Source organism: Notamacropus eugenii, chromosome 6, assembly GCF_028372415.1.
Source record: "Notamacropus eugenii isolate mMacEug1 chromosome 6, mMacEug1.pri_v2, whole genome shotgun sequence".
In the NCBI taxonomy this organism is placed as follows: domain Eukaryota; kingdom Metazoa; phylum Chordata; class Mammalia; order Diprotodontia; family Macropodidae; genus Notamacropus; species Notamacropus eugenii.
Window position 1 is genome coordinate 376,038,209 of NC_092877.1, and position 12,041 is coordinate 376,050,249.

Consider the following 12,041-nt stretch of genomic DNA (forward strand, 5'->3'; position numbering starts at 1 on the left):
AAGGGGTTGACACAAGACACAGTGTTCAGACAAATCATCATGGTTCATTAGGTGACTCAAGGAACCATTTCAGATGTTTACCACTTAGGGTAAGTTTACATATTGCATTGCATACCAAAGCATAATCAAGCTTGTATCTCATCCCACAGTGTGCGTGGTCTAGAGTGAACAGACAATAGATTCAAAGTGGATACCAAAGAGTAATGGGAAAATGCATGAAGAGAAGGATTTCAGCGTTTGGTGCTCATTTTTAAGGGCTTGAATGCCTCTTTCTTTCAGACAATAAGCCAGCTATGTTAATTAGGTAATGTTCTGAAATCAGAGCCACCACTCAGCCCTGAAAATTCAGAGGATTATGTGGTATTGAGCAAAAGCTCTCTGTTGGCACCAGTCTGCGTATGATATTTCATAGGAATTTGTTTTTATATACATGCATTCCCCTGACTGCAATTAAAGAGTATGAAGAGATCCAAAATTTTTATGGGTCAAAAGAAAAAAAAACTTTAAAAATATCATATAGATGAGTGTCTCCAAATGCTATTAGGCATTTTTTAAAAATTTGTTTCGTGATGCTGTTTCTAGCCAATTTATTCCCCTACCCTCCTTAAAAAGTATTTTTACAATTTTTTTTCTGGAATTGATAAAACTTCCTACATGAGGAGACTGTACCATTACCAGATTTTAAAAAATTCAAATCCATTAGCCTGTCATATCAAAGTGATGACTGAAAATGCAAAAATGGAGTTCCTTTAGTAACTCAAAGCTAAGTGGCTCCAGTGAATCATGGAAAGGAATTTTCGTCAATCAAGATTTCCTGAGGATCTCAAGTCTTTTAGAGAGTTAGGAATAATAATCATTGTTATTGCTGCTCTAATTATGGTAATAAGACCTAGTTTTTATATAATGCATTATGATTTACAAAGCACTTTACAAATGTTTTCTTATTTTATCCTCACAACTGTGAAAGACAGGTGCTTTATTATGCAATTTTCAGGAGGAAATAGACTGACAGAGGTTAAATTATTTACTCGGTTAAAAGAAGTATGTAAAATGACCTCTTCTTCATTACATCCTTGAACAAAAGCAATGGCTTCCTGTGGTTGTTTGTTCATAGAAAAGTACTGCTATGAATATTTTGCCGTATGTAGAACCTTTCTTCCTTTGTCATTCTTTAGATGTCACTAAGTAACTTTTCTTGCCTGAATAAATTGTTTTCCAGAATGCATGCCCCAATGCCCAGTTCTGTCAACAGTGTATACACATACCTTTCTTCCCACAGCACCCACCTCCACCCTCACACCTACACCCTAGAACTGACTATTTCTGTCTTTTACAAATTTTGTTATTTGCCGGGTCTTAGGTGGTACTATCAGCTACAACATTACTCTTGAAAGTCAGGTAGGCATATCCATGTCCTCTCCCAGACTCCCTGATCCCAGCAATGACTATTTCCATTTTTTATATTTTTTGTCAGTTTGATGGACATGAGGTGGCATTATAGCCTACTCTATCATTATCAAAAAGCTTGGTTCTACTTTCTCATAATTCATAATCTTAATTAGCAGAAATTATTTTCCTTTAGAACTTTTAAAATAATCAAGTATTGGACATTTTCCCATGCCATCTTACTACATTCATGTACATATATACACATATATACATATATGTATATGTGTGTACATACATATGTGTGTATGTGTGTATATATGTATGTATGCATGTGTGTATCTATGTGTGTATGTGTGTGTATGTGTGTATAATCATATCATATCCTTTAAAAACTCCATGATGAAGAAGACATGTTAAATGATGGTGATTAAAAATCTTGTTTTTAATCTCATACTGTTAACAAGATTGGATTCTGACTCCTACAAGACTAATTACCTTCTTGAAAAGCATGCTGTTATATACCCTTGTGGCTCCTACCACTTAAAAATATTCGCTACCATTCTAGGTCTCATTCTTGCCATTGATCTCAATGTTCTGTCTTTACAGAGACTGTGAATGTCAGTAGAATCTCATTATGTCCTCCCTGATACAGATATCTAACTTGGGCATGACTGCTTCTTTTGAGAGTATTGGGTACCAAGGCCATTGTTGATGGAGTGCCATTGCTTATTTCAACACTGCTGTGGGAGGAAATGTCTAACGGAGCAGATTTCCATTTTGTTTCTCCAGGATGCTTTAGTTTTGTAGGGGGCTTCACATGGGTTAAGGATGCTGTTTGAAGATCTGAGACAAACTGGATCCTCTTGGCATAATCATCACTGTTGTCTAAGAGCAATCGAAGTGATGTGGGTACTTGTCTCCACGAATCATTTTCCACCCAGGCCGGAACTTGCTTCTTTTGAAGTCCTTTTCGCTATTATTCTCTCACTCATGCACCAACTACTGGGAGAGAGATGGTTCTGAGGCAAGAGAAAGGCTAACTACCCCACCATTTTAAAAAGGGTTATTTGAGCAAGATCTAAACATTTGACAACTAAGAAAAACTTTTCTATCTCCCCTTAGAGTGTTGATTTCAGTTATCGTTTGGTTGAGGCTTAGTAGACTGATTTTACTTAATTAAAATGACTACACTCATTCTTACTTAACAATCAGTTTGGTGTCGCCATTTACAGACTGCTTTTCCTTTATCAATGGGTAATTCATTTGGAGAATTGAGGCTTTAATGACTATCCCTGAGGTCTTAAGCTGTAATCAGAATTATAACCAGAATGTGGCTCTCTCTCCTGCACATGCTGTTGACTGATGCTACAATAAAGCCCAAAGACCTCTTTTTAACTTGCTATTTGGATTGTTGGGGGGGTCAGGGGAAAGGCAAAGACAAGGGTTAGAATTCTTTCAGGAATTTAACGATAAAGAAGGCAGAGTTGGAGAGAGTTTCCTAGTTCAAACCTGAATTACTTCTGACCTAGACCAGTAGTTCTCAGAATGAAGTCTGAGACTCTTGGATGTCTCCAAGACCCTTCAGGGCATCCATGAGGTCATAATAATCCCAAGGCCTTGTAATTTCTGATCAAGTAAATATCAATTGGCTAATCCACATTTAAAAAAATTCAGAGCCCTCAGTTTCTAAGAAGCAAAAAGATCCTGAGATCAAGAAGTCTGAGAAATGTTGACTTCGACTATTGCAGCAACCTCCTAAATTGTCTTTCTGCCTCATCGTGGACATCCTTCTTTATTCAGCTGTCAAGGTCTGACTCTGTTCAGTTAACTTCTGTGCTTCCCTGTTACCTCTAGCATTAAATATAAATGTTTCCAAGAAGTATTTAAAGTTTTTGCCACTGAGTTCCTCACCCCCTTTTCAGTCTTCATCTTTACTCCTCTTCATTGGCATTGTTGCTTTGTCTTTGCTTTGAAGATGACCTTTGACCTCAAAGGTGATGAATTGGATTTAAGTGAGGCAAAGTCCAGAAATGTCCTCAGTCTTCCCCTCCCCCCTCAATAGTAATTGTAATCTGGTGGCAAGACAAATGTCAAGCTGACCAGCAATGGCCCAAGATGCAGTGAATGACTTCAGCTTCTTTGATATCTGACCAAGCTCTAAGTGCTCCACAGCTCCTGCTTCAGCTGCTTTCATGGCTCTTAGGACAACTGGTTCTCATCTGCCCATTCTGCTGGGCTCGGGGTAGACATCCCCCTAACTCACTAAACTTCTCTCCAGACAGTCTACAATAAAACTACATTGGCTAACTTGTTGCTCTTTGAACATGACCCTCCATCCCCTGCCGTGACCTGATTTGTGGTCATTGTCCAGTCATTCAGTCACGTCCAACTCTTCCTGACCACATGGATCATAACACACCAATGCTGTTCCTGAGGTTTTTCTGGCAAGGATACTGAAGTAGCTTGCCATTTACCTCTCTCATAGGTTAAAGCAAGTAGAAGTTAAATGACTTGGCCATGGTCACAGAGCTAGCAAGTGTCTGAGGCTGAATTTGAGACCAAGTTTTCCTGACTGCAGGCCCAGCACTCTGTCCATTGAGATACCTCGATCTATTTGTGCCTCAGTTTCTTTATCGACAGCACAAAGACAAACATGTCTTTATTGAGAGATCTAGTTTATATCATCACCAAAGTCCTTTTAGGTTCTGAAATTACATGATGACACACTCCTACAAAATCATTTACAAATTAAGTTATATTCATTATAGCATACTTGAGAAGATGAGAAAATGAGCCAGTGCCTTTTAGAATAATTTCAACAGGGATTGAAGTAAAGAGGTTTGGGGTTTGGTTTGATTTTCTGCTCAACATTCATTGAACAGGAAAATTTAGTCAACAAGAACATTTAGTAAGAAATGTGGTCAAGTCGTAAGTGCTTTGAAGATTCACTGAAATCTGGTCTTGGGTCAGCCACAAACCAGCTATGCAATTTAAGGCAGGCCACTTAAGCTCTCTGAGCGACAGCTCCTTCATCTCTAAAGTAAGGGGGCTGGGCTATGTGGAAGGAGATCCCAAGATAGATAGAGAGATGAAATCTCTCTCACACACACACTCTCTTTCTCTCTCTCTCTCACACACACACACTCTCTTTCTCTCTCTCTCACTCTCATTATCCCCATCTTATAGATGAGTCTGAGGCTAAGGGACATCTAGTGACTTGTCCAGAGTCAGCTAGTGTCTGAATCAGAATTTGAATTCAGATCTTTCTGACTACAAGGCCAATGCTTTATTTTCCAGTGCTACCTAGCTGCCTCCAAAAGAGGTTTGGTTTGATGACTTCTTTGGTGCCTTCTGCATCAAAATCTGTGATCTCATGATCTTTCAGTCCTAAGCCCCAGAGTCAAAGGCAGGTAATTTCTCCATCATGTAGGACAATGGCATTGTGAATTGGACACACATGAGAGAATCAACATTTTAGATGTGTGGCAGGAGCAGTTAAATCTGCGCCTATGCTCCTAAGTTGGGTGACCAGATTTCGGACATGACAGCTCAGGGCAGAAGGAAAGACTGGTAACGTCTGCATATCCTCTGGGGATATGCAGTTCAGCAGGAAATGTGGAGGATGCTTCAGTTCAAGAAAGAAAAAGGAGAGTGCCTAGAAACAAGGTAAACACAATCCCACACAGTTTTCAGAGGTCTCCAGAGTCATCTCCTCACAAGACCTCTGTGAGAGGGGAAGAGGAACTACAAGGATGCCTGCTTTGTAGATAAGGAAATAAGCCAGGGTTCAGAGAGATCCCCATGTGCCCATAATGACAGAGAGAGGACTCGAACCCAGGGCTCCTGACACAGTCTATTCTCTTTGGTCAACCTTGGGGCCAGACCGAGAGTATCCCATAAAGGCTTCATTTCAGCATGGAAGGAGTTCTCTTGGGGAGCACCATTGGCACTGTGCCGCCAGTGGTTTTTCTCATTTTCATCTGGTCCAGGGCACAGGTGGTATGCCTCAGCAGTGTGGGGAGAAAGAGAGAATAACTGTGGGCAGCCAGAGAGGACAGGATCAGCCAGGAGAAAGAGAGAGGACCTGTTGCAGAGTGTCATAAGGGGAATGAATATGAGACTTTCAGGTTTAGTCAGTAATGACATTCTCATTATGCTAAGAGAAGAGATTAATGAGGGAGAAATAACAATAACAGGACTTCATTTATGCTGCTTTAAGTTTTCAAAGTGCTTTATATATGTTTTATCATTTCATTCCAACACTCAAGGTAGGTGTTAATATTATCCCCATCTTACAGATGAGGAAATCGAGGCTAAAAGAGGCAGACTTTTCTAAGGTCACAGAGTTAGTGTCAGAGACCAGTTTTGAACTTGGGTCTTCCTGACACCAAATGCTGCACTGTATCCATTGTGCTTCCTGGACAAGGAGAGGAAGAAAGGAGGATGGAAAGAAACAAAATTTCTCGTGACATATAATAGTAGTTCTCAAAGGGTATTCTGTGAAATCCTAGGGAGACCATTTCAGGGGATCTGCTTGGTCAAAACTATTTTCATAATAATACTAAGGCATTATTTGCCTCTAAAAATATCCCTTTCTTTTCAAACTATATATCTGTGTGAGGTTCAATTTTCTTCATGTATTTCAACCACAATGACATCACAACAGAATGAATGTAGGGCAGATAAGAGAATCCAACCGTCTTCTATTAAGTCAGAGAGCAAAGAGATTTGCATAAATATATAAAAACTTGACTCTTCTCACAACATTTTTGCTTAGGAAAATAAAGAGATATTATGTTAACACATAATCCAAGAGATATAGACATTAAGCTGATGAGATGATATTTAATATTTCACCCTAATTAATTTTGCCAATTAATTATTAACCATGTATAATAATGCATTCATATTTTAGAAAGTAGAAATAGAGAAATATCCTAAATTGGTAACATTGATGTTAAACATTATATTTATATTTTAAAAAGATCATCTTTATGAGGTGGAGGAGGCATAGTTCAACAGGCATGATATCTGAGAAGATCAAAGGATTTTCATGAATGGCAAGTCCAGTAAGATTCAACAGAGCAATATGGTGGCCAAGAAAGCTAATAGGATCTTAGGCTATACTAAAGGGTCAGGTATCCAGAAGAGGGGACCCATTAGCCCACTGCACTCTACTCTGGTTAAAGCATAGCTGAAATACTGTGTTTATCTCTGGGGCCAGTTTCAAGAAGGACACTAGAAAGAATGAACAGAAGGGCAGTAAGGTCATCTCTTAAAAGCTTCATTTAAAGGAATTGGAAATGGTTGATCATTAAAAGGGAAGTCTTAGGAAGCGGACAGCAGTTATTTTCACTAAAGGGCTGATACGTGAAAAAAAGGTGAATCTTGTTCTTACTTGGCATCAGAGAAAACAATAAAGAGAATATTAAGGAAAGTTGCAGAAAGGCAGATTTTGGTCTGATGCCAGATGGAAAGGTGCATTAGACAATAATAGTGTAAGCTGAATTTAAAACTGGTTGAATTACCTGGCTCAAAGAACAGTCATTAATGGATGAATATCAACTTAGAGGTAGTCATTTCCAAATGTTTTTGATCATTTATCCTGATCAAGTTTTTTAAATGAGCATATACCCCTAAAATGAATATATCAGTTATTTATAAAATACATGGAGATAAATATGAAAACTATAAAATTATATAAAATAGACATTAAAGCTGGATAAGATAAAAATGAAATAATATTTAATTTTAAAGTCAATGGAGAGTCATTGGTTTTTCTTTTTTTTTTTTTCTTATTAATACAGTATTTATTTGTCTTCTTCTGTCAAACTCTGAGCCCATGGCTTTCCCCAGGACCACCTGGTAAGATGGAGGGGGGGAGGTATTCACAGGTTGAAAGAGACATGGAAGGATTAGGATGAGGAGGAACATTCAGAAAAGTTGGGGCATAGAAATAGCTCCATCACATGGCAAAAAGGATGAGGAAGGCCACCATCAGGCAAAAGAGCCCCTTGGCCTCAGACAGGGCAAAGCCCAGTATGGCGTACAAAAAAGCTGCTGCTTCAAGGAGGGGTTCCTGGCATAACCAATGATGAGACTTCCAAATACAGTCCTAATACTGGCTCCAGAGCCAGCCACCCCCACAGTGGCAGCCCTAGCTCCAATAAATTTGGCTGCTGTGTCAATGTCCCTTGAGATGGCACTAGTTTGGAATCCACATCTGGGAACAAGTGAGGTCAAAGGACCTGATGCTGCCAAAATGCTGAGGTTCTCATCTGTCCAAACCTCTGGCCATTTTAGCACCCCTGCAGATAAAGTTCTACTCAGCAGTTAAGAGCTGCTCCTCACAAGGGCAGGGGTAGAGATGAACTTGACGCAGGCATACATTCTCAAGGGATGAGGGGCAAAGCTGAAGAGCTACTGGCAGAGCCACTGGTTTTTCTTGATTATCAAGAAGCTCAGAGTCAGACCAGCGCTTTAGGAAAATCATTGACAAATTGGATACAGGAGAGATGTAAGGGAGGGAGACTGATTACGAAATTCTTGACAGTACTACAGGAAAGTGGTAATCAGCATTTGGATTAGGTTATAGGCTGTGTGTATAGGAAGAAGGGGACAGATGCAGGGGATACTACTGGGGTAGAAATGTCAAAGTCTGGAGACTGCTGGGATACATGGGGTAAAGTGAGGAGTTGAAGATGACACCATGATCATGGTTAGAAATATGGTGGTGCTTTGAGAAAAATAAGGAAGCTCTGGAGAGAAGTGGGTTTGGTGGGAGGAATGGAGGAGGACAATGTAAAGAAGTCAGAGATGCAGGTAACAGCCTAACCACACCTGTTTTTCCCTGGTAACTCACTCTGTTCTAACTGCAACAAACAGGTATTTGGATGGAAGGCACAGAGGGCAGAGGCGGATCTCACTGATTATTGTCACAGATGCTTCTTTCTAAATGCTGCCTGCCACAGTCATGAGGCAGGATGGGTGAAATATGGTAAGCATGGAAAGGGGGAGGTGTTTTCCCATTAACACCTGAGCCATCATAGATAAGGGTGCCTAGGCAGTGGATAGGTTATAATTGCCATAAGGGGCCAATGTCTGAAGCAGGGGGAGGTAGAAAGCTTGTACCATGGATGGAGGTACAACTGAATGATGAGGGTAGGTGTGATTGTGTTGGAGACCAATGCTAAGTTTGGCTATCAAAGGAAGAGAGGGATGTAAGCCAACTTCTCACTCTCACACCGGTTTATCACATGTCCCTTGGGGTCAGGATATAGCCCTCATTGGAGATCTTTGCTGTAATAGAATGGCATTTCTTATAGCATCAGCATCCTTTGAAAATCTTTTAGCTTGGGGGGCAGAGCCAAGATGGCAGAATAACAGCATGAACTTTCTAGGGCACTTCTGCCACACTGAGCCAAATACCTTTAAAAACTGGCTATAAACAAATTCTGGAGCTGCAGAGCCCACAGAATAGACAGAGTGAAGCAAATATCCATTGCAAAACAGCCTGGAAGGTCACTGGGAAGTGTGGATCAAGCCACAATGAGGGCAGGGTGCAGTCCAGTGTGGGCCTTGAGTGCACAGATGGGACTTGAGCAAGCCTTGAGGAGACTGAATCTCTCACACCTGTGATGGTTTCCAGACTTCATGACCCCAAAACGCTGAAGATAAATTGGAAGGTCAGTGGGAAAAGCCTGTGGGACCAGTGCTGGAGAGTGAAATGGTCCAACCCCAGCCCCAGGGCAGCAAAGAGTGGAGGGGGCATAGGAACCCGCATAAGCCATAGCAGCAGCTGGGGCAGCTGCAGTCACTGTTTCTGGAGCTCTAGGCCTACAGATTGTGGGGGGATCGAGCAGCTGACAGTATACCCCTAGCCCCACTGGGACTAGAGAACTACCTTGACAAAGAGCTCAAACATCAAGTAAATGGCTGGGAAAATGAGCAAAAACCAGAAAAAGAATCAGACTATAAAATCTTACTTTGGTCACAAGGAAGACCAAAGCATGCAAACAGAAGAAAACAAAGTCAAAGCTCCTCCATCCAAAGCATCTAAGAAAAATATGAATTGGTCTCAGGCCATGGAAGAGCTCAAAAAGGATTTTAAAAATCAAGTAAGAGAAGTAGAGTAAAAACTGGAAAGAGAAATGAGAGCGATGCAAGAAAATCATGAAAAATGGGTCAACTTCTTGCTAAAGCAGACTCAAAAAAATGCTGAAGAAAATAACACCTTTAAGAATAGACTAACACAAATGGCAAAAGAGATCCAAAAAGCCATTGAGGAGAAGAATGCCCTAAAAGCAGAATTGGCCAGATGGAAAAGGAGATCCAAAAGCTCACTGAAGAAAATAATTCCTTAAAGACTAGAATGAAGCAGATGGAAGCTTATGATTTTATGAAAAATCAAGAAATTATAAAACAAAACCAAAGGAATAAAAAAATAGCAGAGTATGTGAAACACCTCATTGGAAAAACAAGTGACCTGGAAAATAGGTCCAGGAGAGACAATTTAAAAATTATGGGACTAACTGAAAGCCATGATCAAAAAAAGAGCCTTGACATCATCTTTCATGAAATTATCAAGGAAAACTTCCCTGATATTCTAGAATGAGAGGGTAAAATAGATATTGAAAGAATCCACCAATCACCTCCTGAAAGAGATCCAAAAAAAAACTCCTAGGAATATTGTAGTCAAATTCCAGAGCTCCCAGGTGAAGAAGAAAGTATTGCAAGCAGCCAGAAAGAAACAATTAGAGTGTTGTGGAAATACAATCAGGATAACACAAGATCTAGCAGCTTCTACATTAAAGGATCAAAGGACTTGGAATAAGATATTCCAGAAGCCAAAGGAGCTAGGATTAAAACCAAGAATCACCAGCAAACCAAGAAACCAAACCAAGAGTCACTAGCAAAACTGAGTCTAATACTTCAGGGGAAAAATTATCATTCAGTGAAATAGAGGACTTTCAGACATTCTTGATGAGAAGATTAGATCTGAATAGAAAATTTGACTTTCAAACACAAGAATCAAGAGAATCATGAAAAGATAAACAGGAAAGAGAAATCATAGGGACTTGCTAAAGTTGAACTGTTTACATTCTTACATGGAAAGATAATATTTGTAACTCTTGAGACTTTTCTCAGTATTTGGGTAATTGGAGGGATTATATACATATAGACAGAGGAAACAGGGTGAGTTGAATAGGAAAGGATGATATCTACATAATAAGATTAAGAGTTGAGAGGAATATATTGGGAGGAGAAAGGGAGAAATGGAATGAGGCAAATTATCTCTCATAAAAGAGGCAAGAAAAGGCTTTTTCAATGGAGGGGAAAAGAGGAGAAGTGAGAGAGAAAAAGTGAAGCTTACTCTCATCACATTTGGCTTGAGAGAATAACATGCACACTCAATTTAGTATGAAAATGTGTCTTAAACTAGAGGAAAGTAGGGGAGAAGGGAATTAAGTGGGGTGATAGAAGGGAGGGCAAATGGAATGAGGGAGTAATTAGAAGTAAACACTTTGGGGATGGACAAGGTCAAAAGAGAGAATAGAATAAATGGGGGGGCAGGATAGGATGCAGAGAAATAGAATTAGTATTTCACAACATGACTATTATGGAAGTTTTTTTGCAAAACTACACATGTGTAACCTATATTGAATTGCTTGCTTTTTCAGTGGAGATGAGTGGGGAGGGAGGAAGGGAGAGAAGTTGGAACTCAAAGTTTTAAAAACAAAAGTTAAAAATTGTTTTTACATGCAACTGGGAAATAAGAAATACAAATAATAGAGTATAGGACTCTATCTTGCCCTACACGAAAATGGAGGAGATGGGGATAAGGGAATGGAGGGGTGTAATAGAAGGGAGGGAAGTTTGAGAGGAGGAGTAATCAGAATGCAAGGTGTTATGGGATGGGGGTAGGGGAGAGATGGGGAAAAATTTGGAACTCAAAATCTTGCAGAAATGAATGTCGAAAACTAAAACTAAATAAAATAATTTAAAAAACAAACAGAAAGAAAAGAAAATCTTTGGGCTCTATAACCATATGCTGAGATAGGACCCTAGAAACCAGACACTATATACATATGTACATGCATATATGAATGTATAGTCACATATATACACTGTGCCATTATTATATATTATTATAATATATTATATGTGTTATTATTTACACATCTAATATTTATATACAGACATACACTCAAGCATGCCAGGCACAATGCTAGGTACTGGGGTACAGAAACGAAAATGAAAGCAGTCCCTATCCTAGAGGAGATTGCAATCTAACTGGAATATACACAAAATAGATGAGAAGTGGATCCCCACCCACCCACTCAACCACCACCCATCCTCCAGCTCTGAGGATTAGACAATCTGTGATCAAGGCAGGACCTGGATGAAGGTCTTTGAGGTCTTCTTGCTGCCTCTGGCTAACAAGAACAGCCAAAATTCCATACAGCCCTTCAAGCGTTGCTAGCAACACCACTCATTTTATTTCATTTCAACCTTGCACACTCCATGATGTGAATATCACAGAAACCATGAGCCTCATTTTATGAATCAGAAGCTTGAGGCTCAGACTGGGAAAGATTTTTGTCCATGATCATACAACTCAGTGTCAGAGGAAGGGTCACCGACTTTTGAAG